The sequence below is a fragment of the Choloepus didactylus genome, chromosome 3 (assembly GCF_015220235.1).
Source record: "Choloepus didactylus isolate mChoDid1 chromosome 3, mChoDid1.pri, whole genome shotgun sequence".
Lineage (NCBI taxonomy): Eukaryota > Metazoa > Chordata > Mammalia > Pilosa > Megalonychidae > Choloepus > Choloepus didactylus.
Window position 1 is genome coordinate 10,231,447 of NC_051309.1, and position 25,366 is coordinate 10,256,812.

The following is a 25,366-nucleotide window of genomic DNA, read 5'->3' on the forward strand; positions in this document are numbered from 1 at the left end:
AAGCAGAGATTGGAGCAATGCAGCAACAATCCAAGAAAGGCCAAGGATTGCCAGCAAACTCCAGAAGCTAGAAGAGGCAAGAGATGATACTTCCTTACAGTTTTCAGAGGGAGCATGGCCTTACTGAACACTGATTTTGGATTTCTAGTCTCCAAAACTGTGAGATGATAAATCTCTTGGTTTAAGCCATTTGTTTGTTGCACTTTGCTACAGCAGCCCTAGGCAACTAAGACAAGGAGGACAGGGTCTTTGGAGGCAGAGAGCGAGGGTCTCCCTTGAGCAATCTGATTGCTCTTGGCCTCTATCTACTTATACTTCAATGAAGACAACAATGCCTGCCTCCCTTGCAGGTGTGTTAAGGGCCCTGCTCAGTAAATGGTGGCTATTGTCATATTAGAGCTAATCTGACCCAGGCTTTAAAGTAGAATGGTGAGGTAGGCCCAACTTCCCAAGACAGACTCATAGTCTGGGATTCAGGGTAATAGAGTGTTCATGCAGGAAGCACCCTGCTGTGTTACATGTCCCAGGAACCAGAAAGGGGTGCAGATCTAGCAGGGTGGGGAAGTGCTACCACCTGGCAGAGCTGTGTGAGTAGACACCTGGACTTAGTTAACCTCAATCCAAGGTTCAGTGTTTCAGCAAAACTCAGAGTTTGTATGTTTACCTCTGGAGAGACCACCCAGGCCAGTGTGTCATAAGCCCAATTATGTTTTAAGGCAATATCTTCCAAACTATAGATCTCATGTTGGTAAGGCAAAAATGGAGACAACATTGGAAAGCACTGGATCAGATTAGCAGCTATGGCCCTGGCTGCTCATTTGTAGAGTGTCTTATAAATTTAGAATCAGTCTGTCTCCAGACTTGCAGAATTAGAGCCTTCACAGGGGAGACCCAGGAACCCATTATTTTTCAAAGCTTCAGAAATATTTCATAAAAGATGTAAAATTAAAAAAAGCTACTCCCTACTCATGGAGCTGCTTCTGATGCTGCCAGTGAACCCCAATTTGTGGAGGGTGTTTAAGAACCAGTGTACTATGTAACCTCTGAGGGCCTGGGGAGGCCATCAGTGCATGGGAGATTGGGCATCATTAAGAGATAAATAAAAGAATCAGCTCACTATGCTCCTACTTTAGTAAAATGGATTTACTGGACACTGATTAAATATTGTAGATCTGAATTAAATTGAGTGGATTCTCCATTCATTTTGTTCCTGAGCTGGCTGATTTCTTTCTAACAGCCTTGACTTTATGGTTGATGGCTGGCAACTTACTATGTTCCCATTTGGATTCTGTGACAATTCTGTGAGATCAGTAGAGTAGTTCTCATTTCACTTGTTACAGAGGAGAGGCTAGAGATACAGATGCTAAAAGGACTGGCCCAAGCTTTCACAGCTAGCTTGTCTGCTTAACCATAAACCCAGGGTTATTTCCATCTTTTCTTCTCACTAAATATAGGTGAATTAGCCTCTCTCTGCTGAGCCCTGGGTTATGTGTCGAGGGTTTAGAGACTATGGAAACACTATCTTTCCAAACAGACTGTGAACTTAATAAAATTAATTACTACAACAGAGTGGGAGCAGGAAAGCTGATCTTATTTTCCCCCAGTATGCCTCATTCCCATTTCCCACCCATATGAACTCACAGGTTGGTGTTATACATTGACTGTGACCCCAAAAAGATATGTTTAAGCCCTAACTCTGTGACCTTATTTGGAAATAGGACCTTTGAAGATGTCATTAGTTAAGATGAAGCTAAACTGAATTGGGGGAGCCCTAATCCAGTATTATTGGGGTCCTTTCAAGAAGGGGAGAGAACAATGAGAGAGAGTGAGAAGACGGTCATGGGACGACTGAGGCAGACACTGAGTTATGTCACAAACCAAAGATTGCCATGGATTGCCGGACACAGGCAGAACCCTGTAGACTTTAGAGAAGCCATGGCCATGCCACTACTTTGATACGGATTTCCAGCCCCCAGGACCAGGAGTCAACACATCTCTGCTGTTTTTAGACACCCAGTTCTGGGTCCTTTGCTATGGCAGCCCTGGGAACTAAGCTGGGCTGGGCATCCCCTCTGCTCATTCATTCTTTCATTTATTCATCTGTTTATTTATCCTTTCATTCATTCATAAATGCATACATTTCTTCCATAGTTTCGCTGATAAGCCATTATTTACGGGGAGCCTGACATGGTCAGGAACTGTCTGAGGCACTCTTGCCCCATGTGTGCCGTAGTGGGCATCCCCTTAAAACAGGCAAGCAGAATTAAGGCTGGAGCCTGTCTCAGGAGACCAGGTCATCTGTCTCCATAAGTAGATGAACAAGTAGATGAACAAATGAATAAGGGCTATAATTATGGTAGATACAGAAAATATAGAGGAGAAATACAAAGACAGGACCCTCCTCTGCCATACCACACCAGTCGGTGCCAAATGCCACCAGTGCTTTAGGGAATCAGCAGTTCCTGATCTGTCCTGGTTTTCCATCACAACACAGTAAAAACCTTCTCCTTTGGCCGTCCATCTCCCTTCTGCTCCTACTGATTTCTAGCAGCCTTTGGGTCAACAGGATAAGGTCAGCTCCAGAAGAACTCTATAAGATGTAAATATAGTCAGAGCAACCCCTGCCTGGAGGTTATTGATAGAAAAGCATTTCCAAGCTGTCTAAAATACACATCCTCTCTTATAAAGGCCAAGCTCTCCAGCTGCCTTCCATAGGAAGTCATTTAATTGTGTTCTGTTCTGGGATGTGCAGCAGTAGGTAGAGCAGAAGGCTGGAAACCAGGGACAGGTGGGAGAGGAGATTTCCTTTGCTTTAGATGCTCAGGCAAAGCTAAAGGAAATGAAATGGCCCGAGAGGAATGATCACAATTTCAATGAGCTAGAAAGTTTTTTAGATTATATTGTCTGAAAATAAGTGAGCATTTGGGATGGATATATATATATATATATATATATATATATACACATACATACATACATACATACACACACACACACACACACACACATACATATATACATACATACATATATATTTGCAGTAGTCAGAAACAGGGTAAAGCAAAGAGTTTTTTTGAAGTTAATTACATAATAACTTTTAGTGACCTTTAATTACCTGTCAAATATTAATTCACTGCAACCCCAACACCGAGTAACAGAACTGATACAGAAGGGAGAAAAGTAAATGGAAAGGTGAAAGAGGAAATAGTCCAACTATAGCTTCAAGCTATTAGTAATTTTTCTCTTTTTTCATTCTCAAAGCAATTCTGTGACATAGAAATTCTTTCTATTTTCCAGTAAATCTCAAACAGGCCAAGTATTTTCCCAAGGTTGCATAGCTAAAGGGCAATGGAATAAGGATTCAAATGTGTCTGCTTCTAAAGTCTGTCTTTTTCTTTGTACCTATTGCCCCTTTTCCTGAATGGAGTGCTCAATATGCATGTTACCTGGCCTTACTGTGATTGTGGTTTGATATTAAAAGGTTGCTTAAGGAATGAAAAGCTCACGGCCAGGGTGGCCTCCTGATAGCTCCATAATGCCTCACAAGCATCTCAACATGTAATCGAAATTCCAATGTAACTAAGTTTTTGAATCTCCATCTCCCCAGCCTCTGGCACCGTCTTTCACCCCATTGTGTAAACTTGAATCTCAGGGGTCATCCTTGACCATCCAGTTCCCCCAGAAACAATCCATCACCCATCTTGGAGATCATTCTTCCAAACTATGTTTTGGATCTGCCCATTTCTCTCCATCTCACCCCCCACTGCATCCTCCATGAATGTTCCCAGCCCACGAAGGGTACAGATGACATCTTATCCCCTTGTCAGAGCTCCATGTGAAGGAATTTAAAAGAAGAGGAAATCAACTTCTGATATAGCTCAGGAAATCTGCACAGAATTTTGCACATATCACAATATGTAACTTTCCCTTAGAAAAAATAACCTTTGTGTGACTATTTGTGGGGTCTTTGTTTCCTCCACCATCAGTACAGGGAGTAGCTCTCTTTGTGCATCATCATATCCCAGGGCCAAGCCTAGTGCCCAGTGATCACTTTTCCTTGCCTCCTGATAAATGCTGTTGCTGAACATCAACCACACATTTCAAACACAGCAGATTCATCATTTGTCCTCCAGAACGTTCCTATTATTGAAAGGGTCATGTGGCATCTATCATTTTTATTGACTTTTCACATAAAAATGTTCATTTTTATTTCCACCACTTTCAAAGCTTTCACTATTTTTGCATTAATCACCTATTATGAACTAAGCTTGACTTCGACCACTCATGACAGAGCCGAAGCATTTTCAATCTGGAACTTACTTTCATTTACAGAACTAAAGCTAATTTAAAAATTTGTAAGTGGGGACATGCACATTCTTTCAAGTTGAGACTTGTTTTTACTGTGTTGTTATTTATGATTATCATCCCAATCATCTTTGTTAATGGGTGTGACTTTCTCAGAGGATTTCATGAAAGCTGGAGTTTACTTGGTGCTTCCTATGTGCCAGCTGATGTGTTAACACTTCACCTGCATTCCTTCATTTGACTCTCATTCTTTATGTGAAAAATTCCATTGTGATCACAGTTTTGCCAGTGAGGGAAATGAGATAAGCAATATGATCAAGATCATACACCCAATCCAGGAATGTGTGACCCTAGAGCAGATGCTCTTTCCTCTTTATCATGGTCCCTTCTTGGGAGTCTACACGTTCTCCAAAGGCCAAGAATCCTCTCATTCTTCTACTCCACTCTTTTGTACCTGCTCCACACCATATAGAGAAGTATGAATATCATTGGGCAAAAAGATGAATTATACACGAAGCAGACAAAATCCATCCCACTTAGTGCTAATAATAATATTGGCAATGACACATAATAAGTGCTAGATATTGTGATGTGCTTTCACACTACATTTCCTTTGATTCCTGTGTCAGCCCTTTGAGGTTGGTTGTGATGAGTTAAATGATGTTGGACGGACAAATGATGATGACGTATGTGTTTTGTTGACAACCCATTGAGGTCAGAATCAGAACTTCCATTTCATCGACCAGTAAAACTGAGACCCACCGTGGTCAAGTTAACAGTCCAAAATTAGACAGGTACAGCTGGATCCTGACTCAGCAACCTCAGGTCTCACCCTGAGCCCTGCCCTTATCCATCCTGTAGAACTCCTTCTCCTCAGGTTTGCTGCTTCCTGTGGGCTGTAAGACCCCAGAGGAGACAGACAGAGGTTAATAGGGCCTTCAGCAAAGGCTTCTGAGAAGAGAGGGGAGACTGAAGAGAATCTAGGGAAGGAGTATGGGGTATTTGCCCTGAAAAGATGGCCTGCTGGAAGCTTCAGATATAAAAGAGATCCCTGGGTAGTCTCCTTGGGAAGTGTCCTGCACATCAGTCCCGGGTCAGTAGGCACAACCAGAGGCCCCACTTCCTCCCAGCTAGCCTGCCGTCTGCTCTGAGACCTTTGTAATTGGGGAATGAAGCTGAAGTTAATTAACTCTATTTATTGCATCTGCCTGTCATTTCCTCTGCAACTTAAGCTTTCTACCTCTCCAGATGAGATCTGAGGAAAGCAAAAACTCACACTTCAGCCTGGGTTCTGCCTAGCGGGTTTGTGCTGCGCTCTGAGAGACTGTGCAGTTTTAGCAATAATTATTTTAAATAATTTCAGTTGCCCTACTGATTTCTGGAGAGACACCAATGCGTTTTCAGCTTTCCCAATCAAACTATGGTTTTTTGAAATACCTGTCACTTCTCAGGTTTCTGAAGCTTTTTGCTTCCTTCCTGTGCAGAGTTCAGAACAATTTGACTTTTCCCTTCAGGATCATTCAGATCAGCGAAAGTCATTAGAGAGGAGGACGGTTTCAAGAATTTAATAGCTGGAAGGAACTTTGGTAAAATGCACAGTTGGACCAGGTAGTCTTCAGAGAAGAAACTGAGATCCAGAGAAAGGAAGGTCTTGGCACTGTTTCATGGCTCCTCAGTTGAAGACCTGGGTCTCTGGGTCTCTGATTCCAAATCTGTTGCCTTTCATAGCATAACAACCCATTGGCTAGGCCACATTTTATAAGTGATGACAATTCTATGAGACTTTAATCTGGTTTCTAGACTGATAACTTTTTTTTTTTTTTTTTTTTACTAATTGGTTGTCTTTGTTTACCAGGCTCTTCAGTCACATCATCTGTCTCTCCTGCCAAAGAATTGTGCAAGTGATCCAAGCTGGCCAATCAGATTTCTCCAAATCCTAGGGCAGTGACTGATTCGGGCTGTTGAGCCCTGGTATAGACATCTTTCCAGGAATTTAGATGTATTCTGGCTAAGAGACAGAAGGCCTAAACTAAAACTCTTATAGGTTAAACAGCTTGCCCAAAGTCACATGACTGAGAGGTGGCAGGTTTGGAACTTGAAGTAAAACTTGTCCCCAAAGCCCATGTCCTTTCTTCCATACTAGGCTGCTCTGCAGAACACCAGGTATTGTGAGAGATGTTGCTAGACAGAAGCAAAATATACATAAGATACCATCCCAGCCCACAAAGTGGGAAAGAGGTGTGACAACCACTAACTTTGACACTGGAACAAAAATCATACTTATGATATATGATGCATGAAAACACAGAGGTGGAGGGAGTAATTCTGCCCAAGGGTGAGTGGAAAGTCTTCTCAGAGCAGAAGAAACCTAAAATGGACCATGAGGCACAAGCAGTGTGGGGCAGTGGGGAGGGAAGGAAGGCTTGGCATGAAGGGACAACAGCAGGCCAAGGATGGAGACAGCTTTCCTACCATGCAATGCAGGATGTTGTCTAGAACTTGGACGGGCAGGCAGGAAATTATAGGCGGTGAAGATGAAACACCAGATTGGGACTGAATTTTGAAGGGTGGGGATTTCCATGTAAAGGTGTTTCATGTTGCACGACCACTTTCTCATCCTCTTGGTCCTTCCCACTTCCAGCTTTTCAGGAGTGGTTTATAAAGCTTTCCCAGTTCTTCAGAGTGGAGCATCTATCAAACAAACATACGTCTTTTGTGTTGATATTTTCTGCCTCTCATTTTAGTGTATGAACTCCGAGCTGGCCCCCAACTCCGAGGAGAGGAACAGTCCCCCCAGGGGAGCCAGGAGTGAAGGGTGCTCTGACTTTGCCCACCAGGTGCTGCAGTATGGAGTGGGAGCTCCCTGGTGCCCACTGGAGGCAGAGCATGTGGGCTGCTATGGAAGCAATGGGGACAGCAAAGTATGTTTGCATCATCCTCTGGATTCTGTGTGTGCTGGTCATCTGTAAGCGTAATTTCTTTTTCAATAATGAACTATCAAGGCATAGGCTTTTAGCGTTCATTGCTTGATGAGGATCATCGTGCTTCCCCACATTTCCCAGCCTCCTTGCAGCAGGGCAGGGCTGTACAACTAGGTGTGAGCAAAAGTGAAGTATATCACAATCCCCCAGCTCTCTCTCTTCCTCTGCCTCAGAGATCTGCTCTAGAGACTGCAGCTATAAGACGTGAGCCTGAATCCCTGAATCCCTGCTTGGAAGGATCTGCCTTGGAGAACTGCTGGACTCACACCAAACTTTGTGTGAGCCAAAAACAAATTTTTATATGTAAGCATCTTTGTGGGATTTGTTTGTTACTGCAGCACACTAACTAGTACATACTTGTAGATGTTTTGGGACAAAACATCAGAATTACGTATGCCCTGCATCCCCCAAAAGACCTCTACAGCTGGAACAGATCGATCATCCTTCTTTTACTGCCCACTCCCTTACACAATAGTCCCTTGTATTAAGCACTTATCAAATTACCCAGAGAAATAATGTTGGAAGCAGCTCATGGTTTATCTAGCTCAATTCCCTTAATTCCCACCTGCTGTAAGCCAGTGGCAGGTTCAAATCAAGAAGCTCGTGCTGTGATCTGAGCCCTGGAGCCCACCTCCTTCTCCACCCCACAGCTCCATCATTCAGCCTATGTTTATACCCGCTGGGTGTGGCAGTGAGACCAGCGATCTCACATAACACATTCCCTCACCATGTGTGTAGCTTCTGTGCTCCGGTGAGGATTTGCAATCCCTCTGTGAAAACTCTAACTATTAAATATGGCTTACAGGTAGGGTGACCCTGTATAACTTGAGAAACTTGTGAGAGTGAAAGGGGCACTATTAATAATTACTCTGAGAAAATAGCATGAACTTGGACTGTCTTGGGTAAATTGGGACACATGGTCACTCTGCTCACAGGCAGCTTTGGTGAAATGCAAAAATTATTTTGAAGTGGAATTTGCCCAGGGTGGAGGCATCCAGGTATGACTTGTGACTTGGCTTTATTATTAACAGACTCTGTGAACCTGGGAAAACCACTTCTCTTCCTGAGATTTCAGCTGCTCATCTGTAAAATGGGAATAACAATCAGTCCTCACAACAACTGTGAAAATATATGTGAAAGTGGCATATTAATTGTGAAGAGCTGCAATGTTTTAATTTACTGTCATTGCCTTTGTCATTGGTGTTGCTGAATTGAAGCAGGGGCTCTCCACCTGTATTACTTTCTAGAATCATCTAAGAATATTTTTCAAATCAATGCCTTCCCCCACTCCCCAGAAATGTTGGTTTATCTCAAAGCTCAGAACCATTGTATCAAAGGACTTTCAACATTGCTCTTGATCTGGCCAGTTAGAGACATTTCTGGCCAATCTAAAGCATAGTTGAACACCATATTTTAGGCCCTTTCTGGTGCTGCAGAGTGAGGCTGCCTGAAACTGATTGAATGAATCCGAGCCTTTACCCAGCCGGCTCTCTCTTACTGGTGATGGGAAGTGGTTTAGACAGGATGCCTTAACACTGACACGATGAATAATGCTTTGTTGGAGGCTTTGGCTCATTGTACAGAGAGCACTGTCTCGGCTTGGGCAGTGCTTGCCAACCTTAGGGCTCGCACGTCCTCTGCCTGGCTGGTGTTACGGGGGCTGCCCATTGTGACTAGTCTTGGTCACTCATGACAGCTGATGGCATGAGAAGCCTCTGTGAGATCTTAATGGAATCTTGAGTGGGTTGTTCCTCCTTTCTGAGCCTCAGTTTCCTCATCAGTAAAATGAGAAAGACTCTATCACATACTCACAAAGTTGTCATGGAGACCAATGTATGTTCGAGATCTGCACTGTCCAATAGGATAGCAATGTGCTTATGAGGCTGTTTAAATGACAATTAATTAAAATGAAATGAAATTAAAAATTAAATTAGTCAGCCACACATGTCCTATTTTCAGTTCTCAACAGACCCATGTTGAGATACACGATACAGGGTCAGGTGCAAAGCCCTCTGACCTCAGGGTCACTCCACATGCTGTTCCCTCTGCCTGGAACAGCCTTTCTGCTCCCCCCATCCCCCACCACACACACATCTGGCTAACTCCTACTCATCCCATGAATTCCTTTTCTTCCAGGAAAACTCCCTGATTCTTCAGACCAATCAGGAGTTCCTGATACATGGTCAAATCTACCCTGCATTCCCCACTGGAGGCAACACAAATGTTATTTATGATGTTGATCAGTTCTGTACCCTGCTGTGAGTTCTGCAAGGGAAAGAATGAGTCTGTGCTGCCATATTGGATAGCACAGATATAGAACTTGTCCAGCATCAAAGAAAGTTCTCCTAGACGGTTGATATGACGCTTGACATATCTTCCTACATGAAGGACATGATTATGAAAGCACAGCTGAACCACTAAGAATCAGTGAAGTTCCTTCTTCTACGTCACATACTGGGTGGAATAACTGAGACTCAACTCCAGACCTGTCCAATACCACACTACCTCCTATGTCCATCAAACATTAGAGTTGACAACACCTTAGTCTAAATTTAGTCCAACTTACAAAGAAACGGGCGAGGTTCTGGTTTCTAGAAGCATTCAAACCGAGGCTGTCAAGTAGGTTGTCCAGAACGTTTCTGCTGAGAGCAGGAGCCTGGACTAAAATTCTTGAAAGAAGTCTTAACTGCCTGTCTGTCTGTCTCTCTCACTCTCACACACATACACACACACACACCTCACATATAATTCTTCTCCTATAGCTACGTGGCTATGCAACCTTAAGCAAGCTATATAAACGTTCTTCACCTCAACTTCCTTAATAAAATAGGGATCTAAATGACTGGCTATTAATTAGTTCCTGTCACGAGACTCAAGATGCAGAGTACGTTCAGCTGTACTAGTCTGAGCTGTTACTATTGTGCTTACTTTTCCATCATGACTCCTCTGCCTTTTCTCCAGTGCTGCTGGCTTCTGCTGCCCCACCCAAGAACTGCCCTTGCAGCAAGAACTATACACAACAACGTGAAACCTACTCACAGGCAGATGAAAAGCAGATGCTGGAAACAATCAGGAAGCACTCACCTGGGAGCCTGAGCTTCAAGCTTCAAAGAAGGAGCTTTACTGCAGCTGGAAGGAAATCACAGCAAAGAGGGGCTCGAGGCAGCTGCCTCTGGAAGTTTGCCCACTCTCTGACCTCTGAGGATGTCAGGGCTATTTTTCATGTGAAAAAAAGAATCAAGTACTAGATCAGCATAGATGATTCTTGTGTTGGGTATCTTGAAGCTACAGGGGAATAAGAATGAGCTTTCAAGCCTGATTTAGATCCCTCCTGGGGGTTAGCTGGAGTGGAACTCTGCTGGGGTCTGGGTGGCAGGACTCAATGAGTGGGGTTTCAGAATTCCCCTGGTGGGTGGAGGACTGGCTATGGAACATGGCTAGATGGGGTGGCATCATCAGAGTTAGGCTGATTGGACTGGAGGCTGGGAGGCTGGAGGCAGACAGACAGCCTGTTACCGTAGCCCGGTCACTGAGAGTCTGGGTCTGAGCTAAGTGCACAGCTTGACTTCAGCAGAAATCCAGACTTTGCCTGGGGTGCTGGGGTAAACCGCAGATATGACTGTCACTCCAGTGGATCCCTGTGGCCCTCGGAATACAGCCCAAAGTCTGTGATGCCTGAATTGAAATCTTCAAATATGTTTGGGAGTGGACTTGAGGTTCATAAAAGGGGACAATATAAATGGCAAAAAAGTTACTTCCTCCAAAAGACCATCCCTTGTCACCCACGGCTCTTGCTCCAGCCTGAGACAGGTGGTCATTTGGACGATGCCAAGCACCCTGTGCCATCCTCTGTCACAGCACAGTTCCCTCCCATCATGAATGATGTGGTGTGAGGACACAGTGGATGGGTGAGTGACAAAATGTGTTGTTTCATGACACTGTTCCTGATGTCTAGTTGGTGCCCAGCCCATGACTGAAAGTTCACTCAATGCCTGCAAAGTGAATAAATGTGCTTCAAGGGGACTTTTACTCTTATTGTTCCAATGTTCTATATGCCTCTTAAAATATCAATTCCCCTCCTCTCTGAGTGTGAGAGCCTCATAAATCAGCATGGTTAAGTAGAAATGACACAGGTGCTTAAGTCAGAGAGACTTATGCTTACACACTTAACTGTCTCCTCTTTAGCTTTGGAGCTAATAATACATACCTCATTTAATCCTTAGGATGATCCCAAGACATAATGTATGTACTGGGTACATAGTGGGTCCTTTACAAACAATGGCATCTGCACACACACAAACACACATACATTACAGCCATGAACATAGATACCTGTTTTGAAATTTTCAAATTCTAATTGCATTTCAGCTAACTTGAGTGCTTCTTTTAAACAAAATGCAACCAAAAGCAAATTAGAGGATGAATTTTGCAAACTTAAAGTTTATTGTTAAAATAGAGAGCTGTGGACTTTGAAGGGACAGACTATGCCACTTACGTGTCTGTTCTGGAAACAGATCCAAAACTTGAGATGTAAAGTAAAATGACTGATGGTGGATTTTCAGGACATGTTTTCAGGTTTGGAGAAGAAGTGCTCAAGCAAATCTAAATCTATTTTGCCAGGAAGAAATTCCTCAATGCCAGGGAAACTGGCTAGTGGAAGACAGAAGTGGAGGAGATAGAAGTCAGCCACCCAGCTGTAGTGCTTCTTGGCACGGAGTGTGACTTCCTGGCTACACTAATGCAATAGAGATGGGCAAGGGTTGTCTCCTTTGAGCCCTACTACTGTGATGGAGGGGCTGTCTCTTCTCACCTGTTCTTTCCTTGATCTTCAGTGTAAAATTTAGATGTGTTCATGGGCAAATAAAACTGCCAATGACTAATGGGGGCAGTTCACCCAGCATTCTAACCATTTTTCCTAAATATTTATTATGCCCTAGGATTGACATTATGTAGATGTTCCTTTAACAACTGGGTCCAGCCTAGCATAATCTCCAGAGCCACGGATTCAGCAGCATGAATAGAATGCCAAACTAAAAGTTTCTCGATATCAAGTCACACTGAAGAAATATGTTGTCAAGGCAGCAATCCTGGACCTTCCTCCAAATCCTCAAGCAGACTTTTTTTTCATGCTCTCTTTGTTGCCATCACTGAACATTGTATACACCTCGATCACAGCGTTCACCTTGCGGCATTGTCATTTGTGTATCTCCCAGCCTTCCCATAGACTGTCGGCTCCTCAAGGACAAGGACTGAATCATATTTCTTCAGTACCTACAGGGTGGGCCCAGGCTGTGTGACTTCAGAGATGTAGTTCACCCTAGGTCTTCCTTGAAGTTACACAAAAATTCCTTGCCTATTGAGAGATCATTCATTTTCTCTGCAGTTTCCTCTGTTACCCCTTGGTGAAGAGTGAGAACTTTACAAGTGCAGTCACAGAATTTCAGACTTGTTGGGGAAAGTTCGATGTCTTCCATTCTTTTCCCCTATCTGATTACTTTTTTTGAGGCATCTGAGCTGGTGGATTACAAATAGGAAGGTCTTTAGGGTTCGGGGATGGCTAGATATCTGTGCTTTTTGGATCCTGAGTACTGTTTGCTTTCTTTTGTTTATTATCATTAATTCCTGCAAAGAAGGAGGTGGTTGAAGAGATAGCCTTTTGGAGGTGGAAAGACAATTGTATTAGTCAGGGTTCTCTAGGGAAACAGAACCAAAAGGATATATAGATATTGAGGGATTTATTATAGGAATTGGCTCATGCATCCGTGGGAATGGGCGAGTCTGAATTCCATAGGGCAGGCTGCAAACCCAGAACTCTGATGAAGGTTTCTGATGGATTCCCAGGGGAAGGTGGCTGGCTGAAGAAGAGATGGAAATTCTTCTTTCTGGTTGCTGAACCATCACTTCTCTTTTAAGACCTTCAGCTGATTGGATGAGACTTCTCTCATTTTTGAAGACAATCTCCTCACTTGATTCTAAATATAAGCAGCTATAGATGCCATCAACTTGCTGATGACTTACATCCCCGGAATAGCCTCACAGTAACAATCAGGCCTGTGCTTGCATGACCAAACCACTGGCCACCGTAACCTGATCAAGCTGACACGTGAACTTGACAACCACAGGCGCTTATGTTAACAACCTCTGGGATAATTTTGTTGTTTTGTTTTGTGGAATCTTAGGGGAGAAAGGAAGAGGAAGGGGCTGAAGTGTTGGGCTCTGGGTTTCCACTCCAACTTCAGTGGTAAACATTTCATTTTAAGCCATGTTAGACATGGGGATTCTGTTTATGATTTAGTTTGCAACAAGCATTTTGCTTTAAAAATATTTGAAAATTTTTGACTTAGTGTAACACTACTGATTTATGAAAGAAGCAGAGGGATGTGATGAATTCTGGCCACACTGCCAGCAAGCTGAGGAACTGAATCTAGAATCAGGTGCTTTTTTCTCCCACCACATCATTATTTTGTTTATTTCAGAAATTCAGATTCAATTCATTTTTTATCTTATGTGCACTTTCTATGGAGTTATTCTGCTGAGTACATGAATTATGTAATAAAAATCTCTAATATTTCTAATTAATGGATAGACATATTTTAATTGTATCTTATGAAAGATAGATATTTGATTAGTAGCCCCATTTACAAATTGGGAAACTAAGGCTCAGAAAAGTTAAAGTCTCTTACCCAGTATTACCCACTGAGCAAAAGATACTGAGTGCTGTGATTCAAATTCAAGGGCCATCTTTTCTCTTGGGCAGAAGGCTGTCTTGATGTTATATTTCCTAAACATGGTCTTGATGTCAAGAACCTGAGTTCAGCATTTTCTTCATGTTGCCAAATCCATGGCTGTGAAAATAATGTGGGGCTCAACTCAGGTGCTATGGGAACATTTGTATAAAGTTGATCCTAGGGAGTAATAAATAGTAATGATGACTTGACAGAGGGTACTTGAGGTCCTCTGAGTCACAGGCAATTTTGTTTGATTTGCCCGTGAACACCTGTAAGTTCTACATGCAAGAAAAAGGCAAAAGCTGGTGAGAGGAGCAAGCCCTCCTCTTCTCTCCATTCCTCCATGCCTCGTTCTCCACATCAGGCTATACCAGGGAAAGGAAAAATATTTCTCTAAAGGTGCAGAGAGCAAATATATTAGGTCTCAGTTACAACTATTCAGCTCTGCCATTGTTGAAAGCAGCCATGTAAAAGAATGAGCATGGCTGTGTTCCAGTAAAACTTTATTTATGGACATTTACATTGGAATCTCATATAATTTTCATGTGTTATGAAATATTACTCTTCTTTTGATTTTTCCAACCATTTATAAATATAAAAACCACTCTTGGCTTGCAGTCCTTCAAAATCTGGCTTTTGGGTCTGTAGGCCATAATTTGCTGAACCCTGGGCCATATACACCATTGCGCAACTTTTTTTCTTCTTCTTTTTTTTGCACATTAAAAAATAGCAGAGCCTAAATGGACATCTCTTTCTCAGCAGGATTCAAAAATCACTACAACCTTCCCTTTTTGTTAAGGGAATTTTTCCAGAAAGAATGCTATGACTAGCTATCATTAGTAGAGTATTGGGGAAAATCACACAGCAGCTAAGTTACTGAATATAACTTGATTGATTAAGAGGAGGGAGAGATCTGACATTGGTGTTTTTAACATATATTATCTTGTTTAATGCCTTTCTTTAGTCCAGGAGGTATGTGTTGGTTTGGATATATTTTGTCCCCCAGAAAAACCCATATTTCTTAATGCAATCTTGAGGTGGCAGATTGATTAATCTTGTTGATTAGGATGTGACCTCTTGATTGAATGTTTCCATGGAGATTTGGCCCTACCCCTTCAGTGTGGGTCTTGATGAGTTTACTGGAGTCCTTTAAAATGAGTCACACATGCTTACTGAAGCTGACACTTAGGGATGCTCGAAGATGCAGACAGAAGGACGTTTAGCTAAGAGATGAAGCTCTTAGCTCAGAGTTTGTCCCGGAATGTGCTAAGACAGGACCCCTAGGTGCTTAGAGAGTAATGTCCTGAGAGAAAGAACCAAGAACACACAAGAGCTTAGAGAGGAGCTGGACACAACCTGGGATCAGCAGACACCATCCATGTGCCTTCCCAGCTAACAGACATTTTCCAGATGCCATTGGCCTTCCTTCAGTGAAGGTGACATCTTGTTGATGTCTTATTTGGGACACTTTTATTGCCTTAGAACTGTAAATTTGTAACTTAATAAATCTCCTTTATAAAAGCCAATCCATTCTCTGGTATTTTGCATAATGGCAGCATTAACATACTGGAACAAGGTAGAAGATTATTATCTCCTATGGATCAGGAAAACTATGGCACATAAAGATGACAATAGTCAAGTCTCCTAATCTTAATAACTGGCATAAACCTTATTAAGCCCTTAACTCCGTGATTATTCCACAACAGATGCTGCCATTCATCTATTTTATATTTATTTATTAACGTTTTAATTATTTGTTTACTCATTCATAGATATAAAGATTAATTTGTAATATATGCATGTATCAAAACTTCTGGGCATATAGTAGGCAAAAATGTCCATCAACTGCTCTCTGATACTGTTTTCCCAACTCTCCACATAAGGTAGTTCTCAAATCCATCATCTCTAAAGATTAAATCTAGTGAGATAATATATACAAATACAAATAGCACAAAGTTTGGCATATAGGAAAAGATTAATTTATGTTCATTGAATGAACATTTGCAAAATTTTGTTGATTCACATTAAGCAGAGAATACCCTGACCTCAAGGATATTTTACTTTTCTTTATATAAAAATAAGTGAACCATTGATGAAAGTGAAAACATGAAATTATTTTTTCTTCTATTTTTTGAAATACAAATTTTCAAAAAAATTGAAGTACTTATAGAGAATGTGTTTTATTTCTTGCATTATAATGAATTAAACCTTTAATAGAAAAGTGAAAAAACACAAATAAGTGCATTATTTTTGTGATCAATGAATTAGCAAAAATAAGGAATACTTAGAGAGAGCCCCAAATCTGAATCAAGGTGAAAATTCAAAAGTGGTAAGTAGAGCACTGCAGCCAGCTCTCTTCTCAGTGGCATTGTTAACACAGAGGAAAGTGGTCTTTGATTTTCATGGTCTTGCAAAACATGGGGGACTTGAAACAAGGCTCAGTTATTCTACTTAGGGGAGAGTGTAGTGGGAAACATCATTGCCATATAAAACTGGAGACTAAATACTTATGCTCCTAGTGTTACATGTGATTTAAAGATAAATCTGCTTCCAACCCTGGGGGAGTAAGAGGAAAAGGCATGTCTCAAAAATTGGTGCAGAATGGAGGGATAAATTTTTTCCCTCAGAATTCATAGGCACACATGGTTTTGCAGCATATGTCTGCAAAACCTTCAGCCTGAGAATTTAGTGCAAAGAAGCCCTGGTTTAGTAGTTCCTTCAGGCACCTGACAAAAGCAAACAAAAGCCTCTCTAGAGGATCCCACCTTTAACCAAAAAATTAATTTTTAAGAAATATGAGTGCACAGACAAAATCAGAAAACCCTTAAGATAACAAAGCAGCTAAGTGAGAGCTAGAAGAAATGATGGACAACAGAACCTGCTGCTCAGAAAATTCAGGTGTTGAAATCATGCAGCAAAGTACATAAACTAAGTGTGTGTGTGTATTATGTTTAAAGAAAAAAGAAAGGGCTTTAATGTAAGAAATTAAAAAAGAGACTATAAAAACCACCAAGTAGATTTGGAAAAATAATTATATTATGGGTTTAATATAGTTTAGACACAACTGAAGAGAATTAAATAATTAGCTGAAAGATAGAGCTTTGACGCCATGGAATCTCATTATTTGAGGTAGTTATGCTCTGTTAAATGGTTGCAAATAATGAACTAGTGAATAATGAACCAATTTTCCTAGAGGAAATACAAGGATAGGTTCCTGTGAGGCTCTGGTCACAAACTATTGTCAATAGAGCAATACATAAACTTATTTCAAGTGTGCTTCTGTTTAAATGCAACTTATATAACACATATTGGTGATTAATTAACATTGAACTCATGACCAACAGTGTAATAACTCACGCCCAAATGAAGCTCATCTAACAGATTTTCTCCATAAGGCACATGACAGCCTTCTCGTGCTTAGGAACACTAGACAACACAAAGAGCACAAAACTGTGAAGACACAACAGTAAACATACTGCCAAAAGAACGCTGGCTTCCAGTACGAGAGCTGAGACAAGAAGGCAGGGAATTGCTTTGTTCAACCTCATCTGGGAACATGCATGTTAGGTGGCTCAAATTTTTGCTGCTCTATGCATGTCTGAAAATGACTGTGAAGGTGCTGTGAGTATTGGCTTCAGAGTTACAAATAAATTTTTGAAAATAGGCAAATTTGCAAATATGGAATGTGCAAATAACGAGGGTCAACTGTATTGGTTCAGAATTTAGGAGAGAGAGAAGAATTGGAAAAATGGAGAGGTTACGAGCTGAAGACTAGAAGGTGGGGTTCTAAAACACATGTAAATAGAAGTATAGATAGAAAGAGATGAGAGAGTCGGGAAAAAACAATATTTGAAGATACAAAGACTTGGAATTTTTCAGAAATGTTGACAAACCTCAAGATAGAGAATATCCACAGTAGGATAAATTTGCATTTAGTGAAGCTGCAGAAAACCAAAGACAAGGAAAAGATCCTAAAATCATCCAGAGGTAAAAGGAATATTACCTTCAAAAGAATGTTAGATTGATAACTGACTTTCACTAGCTGCAATATATGGCAAAAATGTGTAGAAAAATAACTATGGCTTTGAGAGAAAATATCAGGCAGGAATTATATGTCCAATGAAAATATCATTTTAAGAATCAGGACAAAACAAAGGAACTTTTTGGCACTAAAAAGCATTTTATTACAGTAGGCCTCTACTAAAGACAATTCCAAATTGTGACCTTCACACTGAAAGGAAGTAATTCTCAATGGAAGGTTTGATACATAAAAAGGATAGATGACCAAAGGATATAGTAAATATTTGAGTAAATATTCAAGGACACCATTTAAAATAATAATAATAGTCTTAAGGGGTTAATAAATAACATAGACTTAAAATATATAGCAACTGTAGTGTATAAATTGTGAACGAGTAATCTGTAGACACACATAAACATCTCAAACCAAAAGAAGGAAAAGAGGAGACAAAAAACAAAAACAAAAATAGAAAAGGAGGAACAAATAGAAAGCACAAAATACAGTATAGAGATAAATCCAAATATTTCACAATTACAGTATTATAAATGGAGTTAATTCTGTTAAGACAATTTTGTTTTATTAGATTAAAATTCATAATCCAGCTATATACTGTTTTCAAGACATATTAACAGCATATAGCTGGATTATGAATTTTATTCTAATAAAACAAAGATAGCTGAAAGATAACAGGGAAGTCTGAATATCAAATGATGTAAAAGATATTTCATGAAAATACTGACTAAAAGAAAGGTGATTTGGTTATATTGATACCAGACAAAATGAGCTTTTAGGATATGGCATTTTTCCTAAGAGCATCACTATATAATAACAAAATAATTACTTCAACAGGAAGATATAATAATTTGAAAATTCTATGTCCCTAATAACATATATATAACATAGATATTTGCAATAATGATTAGGAGAAAGAGGCAGATTTGCCACCATATGAAATGTTTTTTATACTCAGTCTTCATAAGTGATAGGATAAAAAGACAAAAGGTCATTTAGAATATAGAAGGTCAAAACATTATAATTAACAAAATTGTCCTTAGGGACGTTTATTAATGCTGCATTAAATTGTGGTGGAATATACCTTCTTTTCAAGCACACATGGAATATTGCAAACATTTACCTATATTTGAACATACAGGTAGTTTTCAATAAGTTTCAAAAATAATAGCATTAGATTATGTTCTATGACCACTGTACAGTTAGGGTAAAAAGTAGTGACAAGATAATTAAAAAAACAATTTATTTGGAAATTAGTAAGTTACAAGTCAAAGAATTAAAAATATTTAATAATGAAAAATAATGCAGAAATTTATAGTGGAAATATTTATATTAGAAAATAACAAAATCTAAACTTTAATTACCAAAGTACTGTACTTAATGGATCAGTAAAGTAATGAAAGCTTGATGCCAAGAATGCAGATGGAAGGAAATACTAAAGGTAAGAGCAGAAGTTAATGGAATAGAAAGCTAAATTACAATACAGAGGACTAATGAAATTTGTAGGCCTTTGGCAAGCTTGATCAAGAAAAAAGGAAAAGTGCCAACAGACAAAATTGGAAATGAGAAAAAGGCGACATAACTATACACACAACAGAATTAAAATGATAAGAGAAAATTATGGAAATATTGAAATGAAAAAAATACTTAGAAACAATAAATAACCACAAAAATTACTCACGAAGGAATCATTAAACTAAATATCTTTCTTTAGCCAAAAATGATATTGAATCAACAGTTAAAAAAACTTCCCCTAAGGAAATACCAGGCCAAGACAGCTTTATTGGTAAAGGAACAAATAATTCCCCTGTTACACAAACTCTTACAGAGAACAGAAAATTGGGAATTACTTCCTAACACATTTGTTGAGGCAGCACAAACATGCTACCAATATCCAACAAGGAGCATAAAAAAAAGGAAAAAAAAAGGAAATTCAGGCCAATATCACTATTGACCATAGTCACTCATTTCACCAAAATATTAAGACTAATGATATGCCAAAGCTAAGTTGGATTTATCCCCCAAATTCAAGTTTTGTTTAACATTCAAAAATCCATTAGTGTAAATAATTACATTAACAGATTGAAGGAGAGCAATTATATAATCATCTCAATAAACAGAAATATATTGAATAAATTTATTAGTTACTCTTGGCAACCTGGAATCTATTAGCTGATCTTTGAAGACTACCAAAATCTGAAAACAAACCTCATGCTTTCTGCTGAAATATCGAAAGCATTGCCTTTAAGATTTTAAACAAATGTGCCTGCTGTCACTATTTTAATTTAGCGTTGTTTTGGAGGCCCTACCAGTGCAGTAAGGCAAGTAAAAAATATATATGAAATGGAAAGGAAGAAATAAAAGTCAAATATTTATAGAAGATAGTATTCCTCAAAGAGTATGCAGACAAATAATTAGAACTGATAAAACATTTAGCAAGTTTGTTGTACACATCGTTTATAAAATTTATGTATAAACTATGAAAAAATGAAATTTTGATATCTTAACATTTATAATGTCATTAAAATATGTACAGTGTCTAGAAACCAGTCTATTAAAAGATGTTCAAGTCCATTCCATTGGGGAGAAAATCATAAAACATTCTTGAAATGGGTTGCAGAATTTTTTTTCTCTTTCTCTGTTTATGGACAGATATAACATGTTCATGAACGGATAACTCAAGTTGTAAAGATGTCATTTGTGTTCAAATTTATCTATAGATTCAAAGTAATTACAATCAAAATCCCTAAAGCTTCTGTGTGTATGTCTTTGTATGTGTGTATTAATAAGCCAATTCTAACATTAACATTAAAGAGTACAGTAAAGAACAATTCACTGCTGACACACAAGCTGGGGGGTATAAATTCCCGGAGAATTACTATAAATTGCCATGAATTACTATAAGGTACACCAATTAGGACTTGTATAATTGACATAGGAGTAGATACATTACTCAATGTCACAGATTAGGAAGCCCAGAGAAAGATCCACCTGTATATGAAAATTTGATTTATAACAGAGAAGTCTGCAAGTCAGCAGAGATGGGATGGAAATATATGGTGCTGAGTAAATTATTTATTTTTATGAAAAAAATCTCCCCTATGTCATATCATACACAAATTAATCAACTCCAGGCTGATTAGAGTTTTAAAAGTGAAGGGCAAAATTTATGATGTGTGGTAGTGAAAACAGGAAGCTATCTCAATGACCTCACGAGGAAGACGACTTCTTGAAACAATACACAAGATGAACAAATCTTAAAGAAAAGTTTGTTTTGCTCAACTACCTCCAAATTATGGTCACCAAAAGATACATAAAAAGAAAATGTAAATTAAAGTCGCAAACGGGAAAAGTGTACAGGATAAATAAATACTCATGCAAATCAACATGAAAGAAACAAAAAGCCTGACAAAAATAGGCAAAAGATTTGAATAAGCACTATAAAGAAGAGAAAAACTGAATGGCTAATAAATTTCTGAAAAGATGTTTAACCACATCTGCAGTCAACAAAATGCAAATTAAAACCCAAGAGATAATGCAAATGTCTATTGACTGGACAGTGCATAAATAAATAGTATTATAGTCACATAAAGGAATATTACATAGCCATGAAAACGAAGGAATTATGGCTACCCAAAATAGCATGGATCAATTCTTGGAACATAAATTGGGGCAGAAATAAAGCTGATTGTAGAGCAAAAACATATACAGCTGGCACTATGTTCCAGGCACTATTTTAAGTGTCTTCTGTAAATTAGCTCATTTAACCCTTGCAAGAACAATATGAGGTAGGTAATACAGCTTATTTCCATTTTGTGATTGAGAACAAGAACAGTATGGTTTACTAACTTGCTCAAGATTTCACAGCTAGTAAATGGCAGAAACAGTTGTAAAAAAAAACAGGCAATCTGGCTGCAAAATACCAATAGTATTCGGTCTGAAGTTTAAAAACAAGCACAGCCAGACAAGGTGTTTTTAATAATACAAACATATATAGAAGTAAAAATAGAAGCAAGTGAAGGATTATAACAAAATTCAGGATAGTGGCTCCCCGTGGGGGGCAAGGTAGATGAAAAGAGGTTGTGATCATAGGAGGTTCAAAGGAAACTTTAAAAATAATGGTAATTTTTAAAACTGAAAGTGGATATACATGTGAACTGTTTTATGGTTCTTTATACCTTATACATATTTTATAAATACTCTTTTATATCTAATCAATATTTAAAGCAATTACATTAAAAAAAAAAATAAAGACAATAAAGCCTAGCCAAAGGTGGCAGAGAAAGACTTCATGTGTCTTTCTTGTAAGATTTCTTGGGTCCTTGCTGATGAAACCCTTAGCAAAGTTGACAGAGGCTGAATTGGATGTAGACTTTGCATTATTCAAAGAATCTTTATTTAAACAAACAACAGCAAAGGACGGCAGCACAAATGCCTCTAATTTCACCCTGTGCAAAGCAGCATTGCCAGCTGCAGAATCCATCCTGCCAACATGGGATTGTTAAAATTGTCACCCCAATTCAGGCCTTTTTCCTTGTTCTGGTTATGCATTGCAGTGCCTTCTTTCCCTTGCTGATAAAGAGAAATTGGAAATTAAATTTCATCATCCATCATAAGTAGTCAAGAAATTACCTCTCCAATTACTTACAGTCAGTTTTTAAGCAACAACAGTCAAATTATCAGTCAATTTAATGTTACCCTTTACATTAAATCCTGATAAGAGTTTTTCCAGCTGCTGTAATTATTTAAGAAAATCTAACTCCACTCTCTCCTCCACTTGCTGCTTGGTAAAATCCCATTCTCCAAGCTCAGCTCAAGTGTCACCTGCTCCTCCAATATCCACAGGCCCTTCCCCAGTATTTGCTCCCAAACAGAATAACCATTTATTCCTCTCTGTCCCTTAGCACTTTGCACACACTCAGAGAAAAGGACTCCTTATTTGCATCCTGCTTGCCCACTATTACTGCTAAATTTAGTGACTTTCCTTTTTCAAGTTCATGTCATATAATTCTCCAAATAATATCCTGAATATCTAACAGCAAAGGGCCTTGCACGATGTACTAACAGTGATGAAGATAAAAATAGCAGACCATATTTGGTCCAGTCATCTTTTGCTGCATAACAAACCACTTCAAAACTTAGTGACTTAAAATACCTATTTTCTCTCTCCTGGTTCTCAGCTGGGTGGTTCTCACTTGGGTTTTCTCATGCCATTGCATTCAATTGGTTAACTGAAGGCTGAATTGGGCTGAATGCCCAAGAAAGCTTCTTAACCCTCATGCGTGGCTCCCGGTGCTCCTCAGCCTCCCTTTCTCTCCATGGGGCATTTCCTTCTGGGCTTCTCTTCATGGCTTGGGCTTCTCACAGCATGGCGGCCATAGCATACCATTTTGGTGGTAGCTGGCTTTGAAAAGCCATGAAGCAGAGCTATCGTGCTAGTTAAAAACTATGCCCAGACCTGGGACAGTGTCTTTTCAGCCACATTCCATTGGTCGAAACAATCACAAGCCCACCCAAGTCCAGGAGGTAGAGAAATCGATTCACTTCTAGATATCACCTCTAGACATCAAGGTCACATTGCAGTAGAGATATTGCCAGGCCATCTTTAGAAAGTACAATCTGTCACAACACCCATTGAATGATCCCTAAGTCCTGCACACAGTGCTAAATATCACACACAGTGAGACACTTAGTCCTCTCAAATCTTTGAGATAGTCACTATGACTGTTTTCACTGAACAGGAAAAATGAGTCTCAGAGAGGCTGTGTGCCTAAAATGTTACAGCAGATAAGTAGCAGAGCTGATATTCTAATCCTTATCAGATCACTACAAAACTCATTCTTAATCACTGAACATTTGGCCTCCCCACTACGGGAGCTAAAAAATGTTGACTTTAATTTAAACTTCTAAAAGCCCAGAAAAGTATTTATTTTCCAGAATAACAAAGAATGAAAGGCAAGAATGAAGAACCAAGTGGGATGCTTGCCTACCTATTTACTTGACACTTAGCCTGTGATCAGGACTCTTCTGCTCTTATTTGTGACCTGGACTCTCTTCACGAAGAATTCTGGAATTCCAGGCAGCCAGGTATCTATGAAATTCCTATTTCTCTTTCCAATGGCAACATTTTCTAAGACTTCCTGATATTGGTCCCAAATATTAACCATCCAAAACTTTTGGAAATAATTTTACCATTTTGATATCGGGTTCATTGGGACATGACCAAAGGTTTTCATGAAGTCAACTTTCAACTCTTCCTGTATCTTATCTGTATGGGAATGTTGGACATACGTAGGCAGAGATATTTAAGTGGCTGGAGGTTTGACCTTCAAAGATTACCCAATCATAAAGGCTGAACATTATTTCCAATTTCTCTATTCATTTATATAATGAAATACTACACAATTATTGTAACTTGCATTGTGGCTCAGGTTTCCCACTCACTCACTTGGTTCATGAAACCCCCTGGTTTTGTTTATCACCAGTTAATAAAACACAACATCTTAATATTTTGACTTGGTTATATTAATAGAGTTAGTCAATTTAGTTCATGAGTTGTATTGTTTTCCAGCAGTGGAGTAGCATAAAATATAGGATTCTGAAATGATGGAAGATTGAGTAGCTTAGAAATGACTTTAGCAACATTGGAAAATACCTGTGATATATTGTTAAGTTAAAAAAACCAAAATAGGACCCATAGTTGTGTTTGAAAGTCTAAAAAGAACTAACCAATCATGCTGACCAGTTTTTAGCAGTTTGATTATTGGTGCTGGTTTTTCTTCTTTATGTATAATTTTGTATTTAAAAATTTTCTGCAATGACTGTATGTTACTTTTATGATAACAATAAGCTGAAATATGAAAATAAACCACCATTCTTCTTCTCTGTGACATTTTTAAGGGCCATAATCATGAAAAGTCCAACCTTATGGATAATCAGCAGGAGACTAAATTTGTTTAACTGTAAGTTTCCCAAGCGGCTGTAAGCTAGTTAAGTCAGCTGGTTCCATCACCAGCTGGCACTTTTGCCATTAAGAGGGAAGGAAGGCTCTCTTAAAATCCTCCATCCAATGCCCTCTATCTCCAATGAGTCCCTGGGGCCACCCTCCTGCTGCTGCCAAAAAGATATCTCTGTCCATGTCTCCAACCTCTGGCAACTCTTGCCCCCCAACCCCACACCTCAACCATGTTCTTTCACAGCTTGTAGCTTTTTAATTACCAGCCAACTATAAAGCTGAATCCTGGCTATGTGACTTTGATAGCATCAGAGGACAGAACTGGTTGGCCTGAGAGATGGTTCATAATCACTTCTGGGTTACC

The 25,366-nt window shown here is 39.4% G+C and overlaps 1 protein-coding gene and 1 long non-coding RNA gene across 3 annotated transcripts in view; one reads left to right on the forward strand and one right to left on the reverse strand.

Moving 5' to 3' along the window:
• Nucleotides 1-25,366, reverse strand: part of CLNK (cytokine dependent hematopoietic cell linker) — a 232,644-nt gene that overhangs the window by 152,319 nt on the left and 54,959 nt on the right. The gene's annotated exons all lie outside the window — the stretch shown is intronic.
• LOC119529227 overlaps nucleotides 1-25,366 on the forward strand; it is a 44,360-nt gene that overhangs the window by 13,675 nt on the left and 5,319 nt on the right. The window contains exon 3 of the long non-coding RNA XR_005215829.1: nucleotides 23,985-24,134. This is a non-coding gene — a long non-coding RNA (uncharacterized LOC119529227). The remainder of the gene's footprint in view (nucleotides 1-23,984; nucleotides 24,135-25,366) is intronic.